Source organism: Delphinapterus leucas, chromosome 9, assembly GCF_059928025.1.
Source record: "Delphinapterus leucas isolate spDelLeu-1000000601 "Yukka" chromosome 9, BTC_Dleu_Yukka2, whole genome shotgun sequence".
In the NCBI taxonomy this organism is placed as follows: domain Eukaryota; kingdom Metazoa; phylum Chordata; class Mammalia; order Artiodactyla; family Monodontidae; genus Delphinapterus; species Delphinapterus leucas.
Genome location: NC_143137.1, coordinates 82,629,965 through 82,648,378, shown reverse-complemented (window position 1 = coordinate 82,648,378; position 18,414 = coordinate 82,629,965). Strand labels below are relative to the sequence as shown.

The following is an 18,414-nucleotide window of genomic DNA, read 5'->3' as shown; positions in this document are numbered from 1 at the left end:
CCCAGCTAGCTGTGGCACACTAGCCCTCTTCAGGCTGTATTCATCCAGCCAACCCCAGTCCTCTCCCTGGGGTCTGACCTCTGAAGCCCGAGCCTCAGCTCCCAGGCCCCGCCTGGCCCGACGGGTAAGTAGACAAGCCTCTTGGGCTGGTGAGCACTGGTCAGCACCGATCCTCTGTGCAGGAATCTCTGCACTTCACCCTCTGCACCCCTGTTGCTGCACTCTCCTCTGTGGCTCCAAAGCTTCCCCCCTCCGCCCCCCGCCCGTCTCCATCAGTGAAGGGGCTTCCTGGTGTGTGGAAACCTTTCCTCCTTCACAGCTCCCTCCCAGTGATACAGGTCCCGTCCCTATTCTTTTGTCTCTGTTTTTTCTTTTGCCCTACCCTGGTACATGGGAGAGTTTCTTGCCTTTTGGGAAGTCTGAGGTTTTCTGCCAGCGTTCAGTAGGTATTCTGTAGGAGTTGTTCCACATGTAGATGTATTTGTGGGGAGGAAAGTGATCTCCACATCTTACTCCTCTGCCATCTTGAAGGTTTCCCCCTTGTGAGGTTTTTGAATGTACACTCCTCCTTCCCTGAGTTCAGACCATGAAGAAATCTTACTTAGGCCTTGGTAATAGGTTTCCTAGCCTGCTGCTCTTACCCCTCCCATTCAGTTTCCACAACATGGCTAAATATATTCTCCTAAGCCCAGTTTGAAAATCTCCACTGATTTGGGGGGCTTGACATTCTCGTGTTTCTGCTATATGGATCCAATGAACCAATTTAGTCTCATAACTCACCACATTGCCATAAGTTCATTGTTGTTCTAGGTAAAGTCTCCCAGGACTTTTCAACGTTCCTCACAACAAAGTCTTTGCTTTATCTCTCTGTGTGCTGGAGTTATTTCTATGTGAAATGTTACCCTGAATCCCATACATATCCAGGATATCAGGGTTGCACTCATTTTAAAATTGAAAATATGTTCTATGTAAATTAGAAAATTTCTTTTAGGTAAGTTTAGATCTAGCAGTCAGGGTATTAGATTTATATTGTTAGGTGTTGACTCAAATAACTTGGGTCACATGCAAAATAAATGAGAATCAGGTTGTCCTTCCTCTTTCTTAGCTTTAAAAATACTGCAAACCCAAAGATTTCTCATTAAGGGCAGTAATGGACCATTGACAGAATATATAAAGGGCTTTATTACTCACCATAGTGTTTGCCAAATGGGCAGCTGACATAACTGAATAATCATTGACTTATTTTTATTTGACCCGAGGCCAGTCCTCTTAAAGAGAATTGCCCTAGTTTGAAGTGAATGAAATATTATTTGCACCATCCTACCTCCCCTCTGAGAGTTACCTCTTCTGTCTTTTGGTACCTTCTTCCTTAAAAGCTCAGAGGCCTCCCAAGACTTCCCATTTTCCAAATGTCACATTTCCTTCAGAGCCACCCACTAAACAGAATGTCATAATTCAGGCCTCTTCTACCCTCCGAAGATCAAGTTGTCAAAGCTGTCTTAGTAAGCAGTGTAGGGAAACAGAAAGTCAAGCAACTCAGGGAGCTTAAATCTTCTTATCTAAAAATGAAGGCATTAAAATCTACTGTCACAAGTAAATGAACTAACAACACCCTGGCAATTTGTCAATTACAGTTCAGGTTTTCCTACCCTGGCACTGGTTTCCAAGAGGTTTCTGTTCTGGTAAGTTGTGATTCTGGTAAGTTGTATTTGCCTTTATATCTCTACAATTTGGGGGTGAGGTAGCAATTTTCCCTGAGACTTCACTTCTCTTCAGGATCTAAAGACAGTTGTTGATTTTACAGTTCGTTCAGTGTTTTACTTGTTCAGATACAGTGGTGACTTCCAAGCTCCTTACATTCGAACCAGAAATTTGAAGTTTAGTCTGTGTTCTTAACTCTGAAATCTCTCAAGCTTATGACTCTTTTTTATTCTTATTTCCACTGCTTTTGTTCACCTGTTTCTTCTCTGATTTATTGTAATAGCGTACTCATTGGTGCCATGTTTTTCTCATGGTGCCTCTTCAATACATTTAAAATGTATTAGTATAGATTCATGTACAGAGTTTTAATATTCAGTGATTTCCCTAGGTCCCCCAAGGACACACTTGTGGTTTATAATAATTTTGAAGACAGAAGTTTCTTAGATTGTTTGTTCAAATGATCACTCCTTCCTCCACAAAAAATAAAGTTATCCAGAAATACAAAACTTTTAAATAACTTTAGATAGATTTTTTTGAAGGAAGATTGTAGTACCATAAACCAAAGTTATTTAAGTTATTATTCTTTCTGCTTTGCAGTGAATGAGCTGAAGACTGTTCTTTAAATCAGATCTTGCTAGGAATTAGGGTAAGGTCATGAGGACTTAGAAGTGTGGAAAGGGTGTGGAAAGGATGACAGCAAATAGGACAAATTGGACAGAATAAATAAACTGGAGGCTCAAATGACAACAGTAACTTTCCAGTTGACTGAGGAGTGGACTTTCTGTAGTTTATCTGTTCCTGAACATAACTGACTTTATTAATATCATCACTCTTCTCATCACCTTCCTTCACCTGTAACACTCTGAGTGTTCTTTGAGAACAATAAATACATGGTTTTGCCTAGGGTAACAGCTATTCCAAGAAAATCATAGGTGTGAAATAAATTACCTATAACATGTTCCTCATATATTACTACAGGGAAGAAGAACACACACACATGCACACAGACATACTCACACTCACTCGTTCAGGCTGCTGGATAGAGAGCTTGCTTGCCTTGGCTACTCAGTTCAACAAGAAGCAGTCAGTCTTCTACAGTGTACAGGGCTCTTCATGATGCAGCCTCCACAGATGTGACATTCTTTCTCTGGACTCCAAAGATTATGCACAAATTGCTTCCTCTGTCTCGAATTTCCTAACTACTTTAAACTCCTCCAATTTGGATAGCTCCTCTAACCTTTCAAGTATCAAATTTAATGTCTTATCCTCTTAGAATTGAAAACAAAACCAAACACTTTCTATTACCCTACATGAGGCCGGGTATTCTTCCTACCACTCTTGGCTTATCTAGCTAATAGTATTCACCAATACATGAAACAGAATCATTTCATTTTTGATTCATCAAATGTGGTTCCAAAATAACTAGGAAAGATGCTAAGTATTATTTACTGTTGTAGTCTTAAATCTTGACATAGTGCCTGACGTATGGTAGGCACTCAAAATTTGTTGACAGAATGAGTGATTTCTGTGTAGAATGAGTATTCTTTTTGCTAACTTGATAGAATCAAACTGTTGTTTTGAATGTGGTTAGGCATAGTTCTAAGCTGTGGACATTTTGGGGGAAATTTTTTTCTCTTAAAGTGTTGATATAATTTTAGGGCTCTGCATCAATCAAAATGGAACAAGACATATTGCATGAACAGACAATGCCAAGATCTCAGGGACTTGAAACAACAGTGATTTCATATAGTGTTTATACTACATGTGGATAAAATTGCATGGAGATGGTATTTATGGAATGAGGAGACCAGAATTCTAAGGACAGAGTACTCGGGAATATTTATTTAACAAGTAAAATAAAGAGGAAATTTTTCTGTATTTAAGTATAATTACATGGAGATAATTACTTCTATCATTTTCTACTGCACGGAAATGCATTTATGTGTACCTATGTGAGCAAAAATAAAGTTTATAGTTGTGTGTTTAAGAATATTTAAATATCCAAGCTAGCCTATTCATTACATTTTCTTATATAAGTGAGGCGTTTGTATTTTGAATTATATGACTATTTTTCTCTAAAAGAGTAATTATTAATTTCTTAAAAATTTTCCAGTATTCCAGAATAAACACACATGAAAAGACATTTCCTTTTTAGATACATGAATTAGCAAGAATGAAAAACTTTCTCACAGAAGACTTTAATGACAATTTGTGAATTGTTGGCGTGTTACTATATTTTTTCGGGTTTTATGACTTACATTCGTTCTAACCAAATTCCAAAACCTTATTATTTTTATGATTTGTTTGAAGTATTTGATTATTAGCAGTGATTCCAGTTCTTTGGGAAAGTGTTGTTTTCCAGTTGATGTGCTGGCATTCTCTAGCTTATTTCCCACAAGTGGAGAGAATGTCTGACTTTAAGAATTTTATATTTTATGTCTTTTACTACTGAGAGTACAGATTATGACACTTTGTTAGATGGTAATAGATATCACCTCCTACTATTGCCCAGCTTCTTCTAGCTTATTGCTTCCCTCTGTAGGCAATATTTTCAAGAAAGGACCAACTCTGCCCATGCATGGAATAGGTAGATTGATAAATGTATGATATAATTTGAGTGGTTTCAAATTCTCTCACCAATCAGTTCCAGTGTCTCACATTCCCACATTGGCCAGCCTTCTTAAGAGTCGCTATTCTGGCACATTTATAATGTTAACTCAAACTAACTCAAATGTTAACTCTTTTCTCTATGTCATTCCCAGTTTTCACATTTTTATTTCTCAGAGTTTTAAAGAGCAATCGTAAATTAGTGAGCTATTTTAGAAATGTAAATAAAAAGGAAAGGAAGCGAGAGAGGCTTCATCCACAGGCCAGATGCGATTAGCACAGCTCAAATCAATTATTTCCTTTCTTGTCCCATAAGAATTTTTTTTGTCAGATTTATTTCTAAATATTTATACACTATTGTAAACGAACAATTAAAATATTCTTTTGGGATTTTTAGTATATAATAGAAATACAGTTGACTCTTTGTATATCAAATTGTATCTTTTAGAAATATACTACCTTGCTAAAATCAAGTCCTTTTCCCTTTTTGCCTTACTGCATTACCTAAGATTTCTAGTAAATCATTGAATCGAAATGGTCCACATGTATACCTTTGTTCTGTAGCATCTCTAAATTTGTTTTGTTCTTCTAAATGCTGTTGGTTTTAGTAAGCAATAACCTTGCCTTAATTTCAAATGTGAAATATCTTACCCCACAATATACAACACTGAATGGTTCAGTAAGTTTACAGATTTCTTCAGGCTTCAAATTTTCTCTAGGTTATCTGGGGCATCCAACATGCACTGGTTAGTAGTCAGCAGGGATGCATAGAGGGTTTATAAACACAGTGTATCTATGGCCCTATCACTCCCCAAATAGACTTTTATCTGCTCTATCAGCCACACTGAAGTGAGTCTATCCTGTCCAGCCAGAAAGAGGGCAGGTGTCTGTAGCCTGAGCTGAGAGTGAGGGTTGACGTAGCAAAACAGGACAGCATCCAGGCAAGAAAGCCACAAACTTTCCACTAGCAGTTTTCATGTAAATGCACTTCTCAACTTATTGTCCCCTTTGGTGAATTTCTAGTGCAGTGAAATTTTTAAAAATAATTTTTTCCAGTGGTATACTTGTTTTGAGGGATTTGCTTGACTTTCCCACACTTCCATTACCAGGCCTTCAAAACATTTTTAATAAAATGTAGACAAAAATATTCATGAATCCAATGTAGGTAAAGATTTATTAAATAGAAAAAAGAACTAATTATAAATGAAAAAATTGGACTACTTTAAATTTAAGAATTTTTGTTCATTTATGGATATCACTAAGAGAGTGAAAAGGAGAAAATATGTGCAACATATTTAACAAAGAACTTACTCAAATATAGTTCTGTCTAGTATGGCACCAGCAGGAAGGGAAGAGTTGTAACATCACAGCCCCATCAGCATGTCCCTGAAAGACAATGAAGAAGGAAATCCTCTCTATGTGCAGCACTTTGAGAATCATACCTGGGTGTTAAGTTTTGCCTTTAAGGTGAAATGGCGAGAGGTCCCAATCTACACTGATTCATTGTCTTGATAGTAACTGTATTAGTCAGGGTTACCCAGGGAAACAGAACAGAGAGAGAGAGAGAGAGAGAGAGAGGGGTGGGGAGAGAGAGGAGATATTAATTGATTTTAAGGAATTGGCTCATGCAGTTATGGAGCAGACACGTCCAAAATCTGCAGGGTGGATGTATAGGAAGAATCAATTTTGCAGTTCAGTTCGAAAGGCTGTTTGCTGTCAGAATTCCTTCTTATTTGGGAGGAGTCAGTCTTTGTTCTACTAAGGGTTTCAACTGATTGAGTGAGGCCCACCCACATTATGGAGGATAATCCACTTTACTCAAAGTCCACTGATTTTTTTTGAATTCTATTTTATTTATACAGTAGGTTCTTATTAGTTATCTATTTTATACATATTAGTGCATATATGTCAATCCCAACCTCCCAGTTCATCCCACCACCACCACCCCCCTTTTGCCTTTGGTGTCCATATGTTTGTTCTCTACATCTGTGTCTCTATTTCTGCCTTGCAAACGGATTCATCTGTACCATTTCTCTACATTCCACATATATGTGTTAATATACAATATTTGTTTTTCTCTTTCTGACTCACTTCACTCTGTATGACAATCTCTAGGTCCATCCACGTCTCTACAAATGACCCAATTTCGTTCCATTTTACGGCTGAGTAATATTCCATTGTATATATGTACCGCATCTTCTTTATCCATTCCTCTGTTGATGAGCATTTAGGTTGCTTCCATGACCAGGCAAAAGGGGCTGCAATGAACATGGGGGTGCATGTGTCTTTTTGAATTACGGTTTTCTCTGGGTATATGCCCAGTAGTGGGATTGCTGGGTCACATGGTAATTCTATTTTTAGTTTTTTAAGGAACCTCCACACTGTTCTCTATAGTGGCTGTATCAACTTACATTCCCACCAACAGTGCAAGAGGGTTCCGTTTTCTCCACACCCTCTCCAGCATTTGTTGTTTGTAGATTTTCTGATGATGCCCATTCTAAGTGGTGTGAGGTGATACCTCACTGTAGTTTTGATTTGCATTTCTCTAATGATTAGTGATGTTGAGCATCCTTTCATGTGTTTGTTGGCCATCTGTATGTCTTCTTTGGAGAAATGTCTGTTTAGGTCTCTGCCCATTTTTGGATGGGGTTGTTTGTTTTTTTGATATTGAGCTGCATGAGCTGTTTATATATTTTGGAGATTAATCCTTTGTCCGATGATTGATTTGCAAATATTTTCTCCCATTCTGAGGGTTGTCTTTTCATCTTGTTTATAGTTTCCTTTGCTGTGCAAAAGCTTTTAAGTTTCATTAGGTGCCATTTGTTTATTTTTTATTTTATTTCCATTACTCTAGGACGTGGGTCAAAAAAGACCTTGCTGTGATTTATGTCAAAGGTTGTTCTTCCTTCATTTTCCTCTAAGAGTTTTATAGTGTTTGGCCTTACATTTACGTCTTTCATCCATTTTGATTTTATTTTTGTGTATGGTGTTAGGGAGTGTTCTAATTTCATTCTTTTACATGTAGCTGTCCAGTTTTCCCAGCACCACTTATTGAAGAGACTCTCTTTTCTCCACTGTATATCCTTGCCCCCTTTGTCATAGATTAGTTGACCATAGGTGCGTGGGTTTATCTCTGGGCTTTCTATCCTAGTCCATTGATCTATATTTCTGTTTTTGTGCCAGTACAATATTGTCTTGATTACTGTAAGTTTGTAGTATAGTCTGAAGTCAGCAAGCCTGATTCCTCCAGCTCCATTTTTTTCCCTCGAGATTGCTTTGGTTATTCTGAGTCTTTGGTGTCTCCATACAAATTTGAAGATTCTTTGTTCTAGTTCTGTGAAAAACGCCATTGGTAACTTGATAGGGATTGCACTGAATCTGTAGATTGCTTTGGGTAGTATAGTCATTTCCACAACACTGATTCTTCCAATCCAAGAACATGGTATATCTCTCCATCTGTTTGTGTCATTTTTGATTTCTTTCATCAGTGTCTTATAGTTTTCTGCATACAGGTCTTTTACCTCCCTAGATTGGTTTATTCCTAGGTATTTTATTCTTTTTGTTGCAGTGGTGAATGGGAGTGTTTCATTAATTTCTCTTTCTGATCTTTCCTTGATAGTGTATAGGAATGCAAGAGATTTCTGTTTATTAATTTTGTATCCTGAAACTTTACCAAATTCATTGATTAGGTCTAGTAGCTTTCTGGTGGCATCTTTAGGATTATCTACGTGTGGTATCATGTAATCTGCTAACAGTGACAGTTTTACTTCTTCTTTTCCAATTTGGATTCCTTTTATTTCTTTTTCCTCTCTGATTGCCATGGCTGGGACTTCCAAAACTATGTTGAATAATAGTGGTGAGAGTGGACATCCCTGTCTTGTTCCTGACCTTAGAGGAAATGCTTTCAGTTTTTCACCACTGAGAATGGTGTTTGCTGTGGGTTTGTCATATATGGCCTTTATTATGTTGAGGTAGGTTCCCTCTACATCCACATTCTGGAGAGTTTTTTTCATAAATGGTGTTGAATTTTGTCGAAAGCTTTTTCTGCATCTATTGAGATGATCATATGGTTTTTATACTTCAATTTGTTAATATGGTATATCACATTGATTGATTTTTGCATATTGAAGAATCCTTGAATCCCTGGGATGAATCCCACTTGATCATGGTGTATGATCCTTTTAATGTGCTGTTGTCTTCTGTTTGCTAGTATTTTGTTGAGGATTTTTGCATCTATATTCATCAGTGATATTGGCCTGTAATTTTCTTTTTTTGTAATATCTTTTTCTGGTTTTGGTATCAGCGTGATGGTGGCCTCATAGAATGAGGTTAGGAGTGTTCCTTCCTCTGCAATTTTTGGGAAGAGTTTCAGAAGGATGGGTGTTAGCTCTTCTCTAAATGTTTGATGGAATTCACCTGTGAAGCCATCTGGTCCTGGACTTTTGTTTGTTGGAAGATTTTTAATCACAGTTTCAATTTCATTACTTGTGATTGGTCTGTTCAGATTTTCTATTTCTTCCTCGTTTAGTCTTGCAAGGTTATATCTTTCTAAGGATTTGTCCATTTCTTCCATGTTGTCCATTTTATTGGCAAAGAGTTGTTTGTAGTTGTCTCTTAGGATGATTTGTATTTCTATGGTGTCCATTGTCACTTCTCCTTTTTCATTTCTAACTTTAATGATTTGAGTGCTCTCCTTCTTTTTCTTGATGAGTCTGGCTAAAGGTTCATCAATTTGGTTTATCTTCTCAAAGAACCAGCTTTTAGTTTAATTCATCTTTGTTTTCTTTATTTCTATATCATTTATTTCTGGTCTTTATGATTTGTTTCCTTCTACTAACTTTGGGTTTTGTTTGTTCATCTTTCTCTAGTTCCTTTAGGTTTAAGGTGAGATTGTTTATTCTAGATTTTTCTTGTTTCTTGGGGTAGGATTGTATTGGTATAAACTTCCCTCTTAGAACTGCTTTTGTTGCATCCCGTACGTTTTGGATTGTCGTGTTTTCATTGTCATTTGTCTCTAGTATTTTTTTGTTTCCTCTTTGATTTCTTCAGTGATCTGTTGGTTATTTAGTAATGTATTGTTTAGCCTCCGTGTGTTTGTGTTTTTTACGTTTTTTCCCCTGTAATTGATTTCCAATCTCATAATGTTGTGGTCAGAAAAGATGCTTGATATGATTTCAATTTTCTTAAATTCACTGAGGCTTGATTTGTGATCCAAGATGTGATCTATCCTGGACAATGTTCCATGTGCACTTGAGAAGAAAGTGTAATCTGCTGTGTTCAGGTGGAATGTCCTCTAAATAACAATTAAATCTATCTGGTCTATTGTGTCATTTAAAGCTTGTGTTTCCCTGTTAATTTTCTGTCTGGATGATCTGTCCATTGGTGTAATTGAGGTGTTAAAGTCCCCCACTATTATTGTGTTACTGTCGATTTCCTCTTTTATAGGTGTTAGCAGTTGCCTTATGTATTGAGGTGCTTCTATGTTGGATGCATATATATTTATAATTGTTATATCTTCTGCTTGGTTTGATCCCTTGATCATTATGTAGTGTCCTTCCTTGTCTCTTGTAACATTCTTTATTTTAAAGTCTGTTTTATCAGATATGAGTATTGTTACTCCAGGTTTCTTTTGATTTCCATTTGCATGGAATATCTTTTTCTGTCCCCTCACTTTCAGTCTGTATGTCCCTAGGTCTGAAGTGGATCTCTTGTAGACAGCATATGTACCGATCTTGTTTTTGTAACAATTCATCGAGCCTGTGTCTTTTGGTTTGGAGCATTTAATCCATTCACGTTTAAGGTAATTATTGATATGTATGTTCCTTTTACCAGTTTCTTATTTGTTTTGGGTTTGTTTTTGTTGGTCGTTTTCCTCTCTTGTATTTCCCACTTAGAGAAGTTCCTTTAGCATTTGTTGTAGAGCTGGTTTGGTGGTGCTGAATTCTTTTCACTTTTGCTTGTCTGTAAAGCTTTTGATTTTTCCATCGAATCTGAATGAGATGCTTGCCGGGTTCTTCCCTTTCATCACTTCAGATATACCGTGCCACTCCCTTCTGGCTTGTAGAGTTTCTGCTGAGAAATCAGCTGTTAACCTCATGGGAGTTCCCTTGTATATTATTTGTCATTTCTCCCTTGCTGCTTTCAGTAACTTTTCTTTGTGCTTAATTTTTGCCAATTTGATTACTGTGTGTCTCAGAATGTTTCTCCTTGGGTTTATCCTGTATGGGACTCTCTGCGCTTCCTGGACTTGGGTGGCTATTTCCTTTCCCATGTTAAGGAAGTTTTTGACTATTACCACTTCAAATATTTTCTTGGGTCCTTTCTGTCTCTCTTCTCATTCTGGAACCCTTATAATGTGAATGTTGTTTTGTTTAATGTTGTCCCAGAGGTCTCTTAGGCTGTCTTCATTTCTTGTCATTCTTTTTTCTTTATTCTGTTCCATGGCAGTGAATTCCATCATTCTGCCTTCCAGATCAGTTATCCATTCTTCTGCCTCAGTTATTCTGCTATTGATTCTTTCTAGTCTATTTTTCATTTCAGTTATTATATTGTTCATCTGTTTGTTTGTTCTTTAATTCTTCTAGGTCTTTGTTAAACATTTCTTGCATCTTCTCAACCTTTGCCTCCATTCTTTTTCTGAGGTCCTGGATCATCTTCACTGTCATTATCCTGAAATCTTTTTTTGTAAGGTCTTCTATCTCCACTTCATTTCATTGTTTTTCTGGGGTTTTATCTTGTTTCTTCATCTGATACAAAGTCCTCTGCCTTTTCGTCTTGTCTGTCATTCTGTGAATATGGTTTTCATTCCACAGGCTGCAGGATTGTAGTTCTTGCTTCTGCATTCTGCCCTCTGGTGGATGAGGCTATCTAGAGGCTTGTGCAAGTTTCCTGATGGGAGGGACTGGTGGTGCATAGAGCTGGCTGTTGCTCTGGTGGACAGAGCTCAATAAAACTTATTCTGCTTGTCTGCTGATGGGCGGGGCTGAGTTCCATCCCTGTTGGTTGTTTGGCCTGAGGTCACCCAGCACTGGTAGCTACAGGTTCTTTGGTGGGACTAATGGTGGACTCTGGGAGGGCTCACACCAAGGAGTATTTCTCAGAACTTCTGCTGCCAGTGTCCTTGTCCCACAGCCACGCTCTGTCTCTGCAGGAGACCCTCCAACACTAGCATGTAGGTCTGGTTCAGTCTCCTATGCAGTCACTGCTCCTTCCCCTGGGTCCCGATGTGCACACTGCTTTGTGTGTGCCCTCCAAGGGTGGAGTCTCTGTTTCACCCAGTCCTTTCGAAGTCCTGCAATCAATCCCACTAGCCTTCAAAGTCTGATTCTCTAGGAATTCCTCCTCCCGTTGCCAGGCCCCCAGGTTGGGGAGCCTGACGTGGGGCTCAGAACCTTCCCTCCAGTGGGTGGATTTCTGTGGTGTAAGTGTTCTCCAGTTTGTGAGTCACCCACCCAGCAGTTATGGCATTTGATTTTATTTTGATTGTGCCCCTCCTACCATCTCATTGTGGCTTCTGATTTGTCTTTGTATATGGGGTATCTCTTTTGGTGAGTTCCAGTGTCTTCCTGTCAATGATTGTTCAGGAGTTCATTTTGATGATGCTTCTCTCGCAAGAGGGAGTGAGCACATGTCCTCCTACTCCACCATCTTCCATAAGAATTATTAATCAAGGCAACATCAGAAAGGGTCAAGGAAAACTATCCTTCTGTGACTTACGAATACACCTTTTCTTCTGTTAAAGAGGATGCATATATTTCTTTTTTTTTTTAAGAAGATGTTGGGGGTAGGAGTTTATTAATTAATTAATTTATTTTTGCTGTGTTGGGTCTTCATTTCTGTGCAAGGGCTTTCTCTAGTTGTGGCAAGTGGGGGCCACTCTTCATCACGGTGCATGGGCCTCTCACTATCGCGGCCTCTCTTGTTGCAGAGCACAGGCTCCAGACGTGCAGGCTCAGTAGTTGTGGCTCACGGGCCTAGTTGTTCCGCGGCATGTGGGATCCTCCCAGACCAGGGCTCGAACCCATGTCCCCTGCATTAGCAGACAGATTCTCAACCACTGCGCCACCAGGGAAGCCCCAGATGCATATATTTCTTAATCCTCATTTTATTCACTTATTTCAAAATCCTCCAGAGATTTTTTTTTCTCTAATTAAGTTGAAGGGTAAGTGGTAGTGGAAGCCACCCAATTCCATTATAATTATTCCCACAGTCTTGCTTAGGAAAGGTTTACTCTCTTGGAGGCAGTGTAAGTATAGAGGAGGATACGGGGCATCAGTGGATTGATAAGAATCTCTAAAAGAATTTACTTCCTTGATTACATCTGCACTTTGCCTAGAGCCTGATTTTGAGGCTTTCTACCTACTGACTCATCTTGACAACCAGCCAAAAGGCACACACAGGATGTGTGGCGGCTCATTCAGCCTTTTCTGCACTCAGGAGAAACCATTTCCATGCACAAAGTTATTCGTGTTAAAGTCCCACCTAGAAAAGTGTATGGAGTAGAAAATTTGGGAATTTAAAATTTTTGAAAACTTATTATGTTGTCCTGAGGCTCTCTAATCCTTATTTGAACCTCCCCTGCCCCACCTCCTCCTGTCTCCCCATAGACCCTGAAAATTTACTGCTTCCTCCTCAGTTTCCTGGAGGACAAACTATGGAAATTGGGAACTTACCTGGAAGATCTTTCTGAGCAGGGGACATGTTTTATTTATCCTTTTATTTTTGTCTCCCTTAGAGTACCTGAGGCATAGAAGACCCTTAAAACTTATGTATTGATTTTCTGACTGCTGTACTGACTAAATGTCTGTGTAAATGAAAGAAAAGCAGTGAATAATCATATTTATCAATACAGATACTTTACTACCTTCCTTGCCCTTCCTCTATTCTTTCAAGTTATTTTAAGAGGACGGTCATTGTAATTAGCTTATTCTTCATTATATTTTGCCTTTTTAAAAATACTTCTTAACACTGTTTTGGTTTATAGCCTGCTATACTTGTTATTTTAAAGGCCTCAAATTTAAGATAAAAACAAAACAACATGTAAAACTAGTGTGCCTTTGTAAATATTTGAAACCAATATATTTGTTTTTTTCTTGTTTTCTCTCCTTTTCTTTGTGTTTTGGAAACACTAAGCCCAAAGAAAGCACAATTTGTTCAAGTCAAGGAGGTATTCCTCAGAGGGAATATAGTCTGCTTTCTTGTGGTTCTTTATCTTTTCCTATAAGGCTTTCAAAAAGGTAACATCAAGAACCTGTTATCCTTAACGACAATTGGGCAAATGCTTTATTTTGCCTGCTGTCTCATACCAGTTCTATGACTCTGTGATAATAAGAAGAAATTAAAGGAGTAAAAATATACCTGTCAGAGGTACAAAAAATAAAAAAGAAAGTGAAAAGGAAGTAGTAAGCAAAGTGGAACTCAAAGAGAGTAAGCAAAATGCAAATACAGAGTATTGTAAAGTAGGATATTAATAAATTATTGACATAAAAATCTGAGAAAAGTATGGGAGTTTATGAAGTCTGGGTGAAAACAGAAACTTGGAATTTCATGGTGGGTGATATGTAGAGATTATATAATAAAAAGTTTTCATGTCATGAAATAGAGCCCTGGATATTTTTCTCAAAGTAATTCTGCCAGTTCAGGGCCAAGACAAAGTTACAGTACAGTTTTTTCTGCTTGAAGCCATTAAAAAAGTTATTCATGTTATTAATATAAACTCTTTGAGAACAGAGATTTTTATCTGCTTCATTGTGGTGCCTCTACGGTCAAAAACAATGCCTGTCGATATTAGGCACTCAACTAGTATTTGTGGGATACATGAATGTGTACTGAATACATTGATTCATTAAGACAATTTTTGAAGGGTTTGTGAGATAGCTTCTATGTTAATAAGGCCCAAGATATATAAGCCCTGAAATATTTGATATTATTTTCTTAAATACTCTTGAAATTTTAGTAAATAGGTGGAATTATATGTAACTACTGATATTTGAACATTTTTCACCTATAGAGATAGCAATTTCGTGTTTCAATTGAAAAATCACTGACATAAATTCAATAATGTATCATTCTAAGACTATGAAAAAATAATAATTGGATATAGTGTTGGAAAAATAATATATCAGCTATGTTAATGATCTCTGATAATGGCAGAAAGGTTATTTATCTGGTTAGGCTGGATGATTTAGGAAGAATCGTCCTGGAAGCTTGTTAAAAGGTACGTTTCTGAGTCCCCACCAGTTGAGATTCTGGACTAGAAAATCAAGCCTAAACTCCTCAGCCTGGCATTCAAGGCCCTCTGAATCAGGTCGTAGCTTTGGTGTGGTGACCATCACCAGCTCTTCAGCAGCTCCGTACTACCCTGTTCACTCTCAGTCACACGTCTTTGCCGTCTGCTCTCTCTGTGTAGAATGCTGCACTAGTGTGTCAGATTAATACATTTCCTGACCATTTCTTCACAGATTCACTTAACTGTTTGTTTATTGTCTGTCTCCCTCAGTAGCCAGTAAAATCCCCAGTGGCAGGACCATTCACCAGCATTTACCAAGACCTTGGGAAATTTCTCTGGTAAATAGAATGTGATCAGTGAATATTTGTGATATCTATAGTTGAATGGCATGTGTACACTTTCCTGTAGTACAAGGCATAATGACATAAATATGAAATACAACTATACCAGCCACGCAGTAGGACTGCCGTGGGTGGGTTTATTAGTTCTCCTGGGATTGGGGAGTAGTTTTTGGAATGGCTTCATCAAATTGATGGCAAGTCAGAGTTGCATTTATGATTGAAGGCTAAGGATTTTCTCCATAGGCAAGGACTGACTGGGAGTCTTAGTTCTTTCTGTCTCTCTCTCTTTCTCTAGCTCTCGCTCTTTTCCTTGCTCTCCCTGAAAATGGCACATGTCGTATTTTTTCATTAATTTCTCATCTGTTGTTTTTTACTATCTACTCCTTATCATAGTTTGAGTATCTTAATTAGTGGCTTTGTCTTTTGTTTAACTAGTTTATTGTTATACTATGAGTGTTTTTCTCTTTCATAGTGAATTCCTATTATTTTTCTATAATTCTCTTGGTATTTGTGCTCAGTGTAAAAGGGAGTTGGCTTTTGGAAGCATTCCAGAAACTTTGACCTATGATTTACAACATTTACTTAATGAGACAAAAGAAAACAAACAAAAGAACATTTTTGAACATCCCCAGAGACTTTCCCCATTAACATATAATTTTAGATTGTTTCAGTTCCTGCTATTGGCAGTCTTAGGAGCTGCCAGTTCACACAGTGCCTTCAAATTTACATGAGAAGGCAATGAGAACATATGGGAACAAAGTTCTGTTTTTCATATTCTCCACTTTAACCTTTCCCTTTAAAATTAAGTCAGCATGAGAGGAAATAAACACTTTTTGTCTCCATTGTACAATGTGAGTGATATCCTCCTCCATTTCCCCAATTATAATCAGGTTCCAGATGGCTGCCTTAACATGCGAATTTTCAATCAGGTTGACTCCAAAGAGCAGTTTAGCAAGTATTTTTACCAGGTGGAGGCCAACTGTTTCTAAGATTGGAGCCAAAGGGCCAAATAGGAATCCAAAGCTGTTCACAGACTTACAACTCAAATTTGGAGCAAGATATCTTGTGTTAAAGAACTATTTGACATTTCACCTGAGAAACGAAAAACAATTATGAGAAGACAACTTAGAATTGATGCAGCACTCTGTAGCTGTCAAAAAAACTGGGACTTGTTTTGCAAAATATTTTATGAACAATTATCAAGATGTAAAAGTTAAAGGGGAAATAGAAAGAATGATTAAAAACCACTGCTTTTTCTGAGCTATTTCTCCTGCTTCATGGGAAAAGAAAAGAAAGAAACAAGTGCTTGTGAAAATCCATAGATCTAAGAATTTTACCCATTTTTGTTTTTATAAAAGGGAAACCAAAAAGCATGAAATATCAACTGCTTCATCCTGGTCATACGTGAAATGGAATTGCGTAGATAGATATTTATTCCCTGTAATGTTCACACTTAATGATTTGACATTTTATTGACTTCAGAATTAAAAACCAAAATTCTCAGTCTTAAACCTTAGAGGGGAAAAATATTCTAAATCTAAAGTTTTACCTTTCCACAATGGTTATACTATTTTATTGAATAACTGAGTCTCTCTCTCTCTCTCTTTTAAGGAAGACTTGACAAATTTATATCAACTTCTAATTCATTAACTAATTCATTAACTAATTCATTATTCATATTCTAATTCATTAACTAATTCATTAACTCAGGTAGATATCATTATAGTTTTCCTTAATTATTTGTTGAGATATTTCCTTTCTATCAGATATTTTTGTTACGGGTTACATTCTCTTTCTAGATAGTTTCAGCAATTACAAAACTTCATCATTTAAGAAACTGTTTCTTTTCCCCCCACAATATAAAATACGTTGGTGATATTTTAAGTAGCAATGATTTTTGTTTATTGAGCTCCGTTTGTGTATGAAACGTTGGGGCAAGAAATGTGCACATGTTATCTCTAATTTATTAGCATTTTCTCGTGTATAACAGTGGGTAGTAATGGTGTTTACCTCTTTGTGCTGTTGTGAAGAGCTGGTAAATGAAAGCACTTAGAATAATGCTGGCCACATGGTAATATCTGTATGTGTTAAGTATTATTTAATATAATACCTATAAAATATAATGTTTATATTTACATGTTACCTAATAGAATTGTCCCATAAGGTTAATATTTAAATGTTGAGAAAATTGAAGCTTAGGAGTTTAAGTAACTGGCCCAATTTTACGAAGTATAGAAGACAAAATTTCGAACTCCAAAGCCCAAGTTTGTAAGCTCCCTCTCCTGAAGTTGCTTCAGTATTTCCCACACCACATGGAGTTCCCAGTGTATGGAATATAAATGTGAGGGGGAACTGAGCCTTAGAACACGTGCCAAGTTATAGAGATGCCTACCATGTTTATGGGAGAAGCACTGGCCTGAATTCTGCTCTACACATGGGGTCTTTTATTCCATTTTGTGTTTACTGGATGCTACTCCTTTTTTCAAGTCCTACTTTTGTCTTAGGTTTGTTACTTTCTGACTCTCTTACCCATTCTCCCTCTGATTCCATCTTTCATCTCCATGCTAAGAGGAGGAAGGTTACTCTAAAACCATCCAATCTTTCCTAGTGAAAACCAGAAAGGTTTTCCCCTGCAGCTTCTCAGTAATCAGTAGGCATGGCACATTTGTCTCAATTAGTCCCAAAGACTTTCTTAATTTTAGTTTGCAGTTTTTAATGGTGGCTAGGAATATCTCAAATGACTCTGAAAGGATTAAGGTAGGCTCTCTTAAGTGACTGTGTGAATTTGTATTGAAGAAACGCATTTTTTGGTGAATATGATGCTAGAGCCAAACAGTGTGATTGCTGTGAGGAAGGAAAGCTTATCTCTCCATAAAAAAAAAGTCTGACAGAAAATAATTTCATTTCCCTTTTTGATGTATCACATGATCTTTGTAAAAGCAAAACTAGATGGAAATAAAGATGTTTTAGGCAAGAATCCATAAGTCAGGAAGAAATTGAGAGGGGGAACTACTTTGAGATTTCATTTTCATCTTTGCTAGTATACATATATGTGCTTATCTAGGTCAAGAGACCCCTGTGCCTCTTTAATTAATGAATTATAAACATGTAATTACTGGGGAAAAAGTCAAGAAGAAAAGTCATCCTGCAACTTCCTGCCTTTCAGTCAGTAGTATAGGCAGAGCTTCCGTCACTGTTCCTGTCTCTCAGTGTTAGCCTTCATCCTAATGACCCAGAGGTAACCTTTCCTGATTATAAGATCTTCCAGCAAGAATAAATCAATTAGAATTTCTCCTGCAGAGTTGCTGTGGAAATTGGGACTACTTACAATGATATTTCTCAAGATACTACTCTAAAATGGTTACTGTGAATAGTTGCATGCTTTAAATCTGGCTAAGTAATTTATCAGGACATAGAACTTACATTTATAATTTATGAGACATCCAGAAACTATAGTAAGGTTTCTGTTTTTCTTGCTTTTACTATCTCTGGGCCGCAAATCCTTGAATGAAGGTAGCTGTCACAGCATGTCTAACT

At 37.4% G+C, this 18,414-nt stretch overlaps 1 protein-coding gene across 4 annotated transcripts in view; it reads left to right on the top strand.

Moving 5' to 3' along the window:
- The first annotated feature begins 1,534 nt into the window (after positions 1 to 1,534).
- Positions 1,535 to 18,414, top strand: part of LOC111164621 (platelet glycoprotein 4) — a 148,467-nt gene continuing 131,587 nt past the window's right edge. For all 4 annotated transcript variants that reach the window (XM_022554389.3, XM_089917761.1, XM_022554383.3 and 1 more), the window contains exon 1: positions 1,535 to 1,682. The gene's annotated coding sequence lies outside the window, so the exon portion shown is untranslated. The remainder of the gene's footprint in view (positions 1,683 to 18,414) is intronic.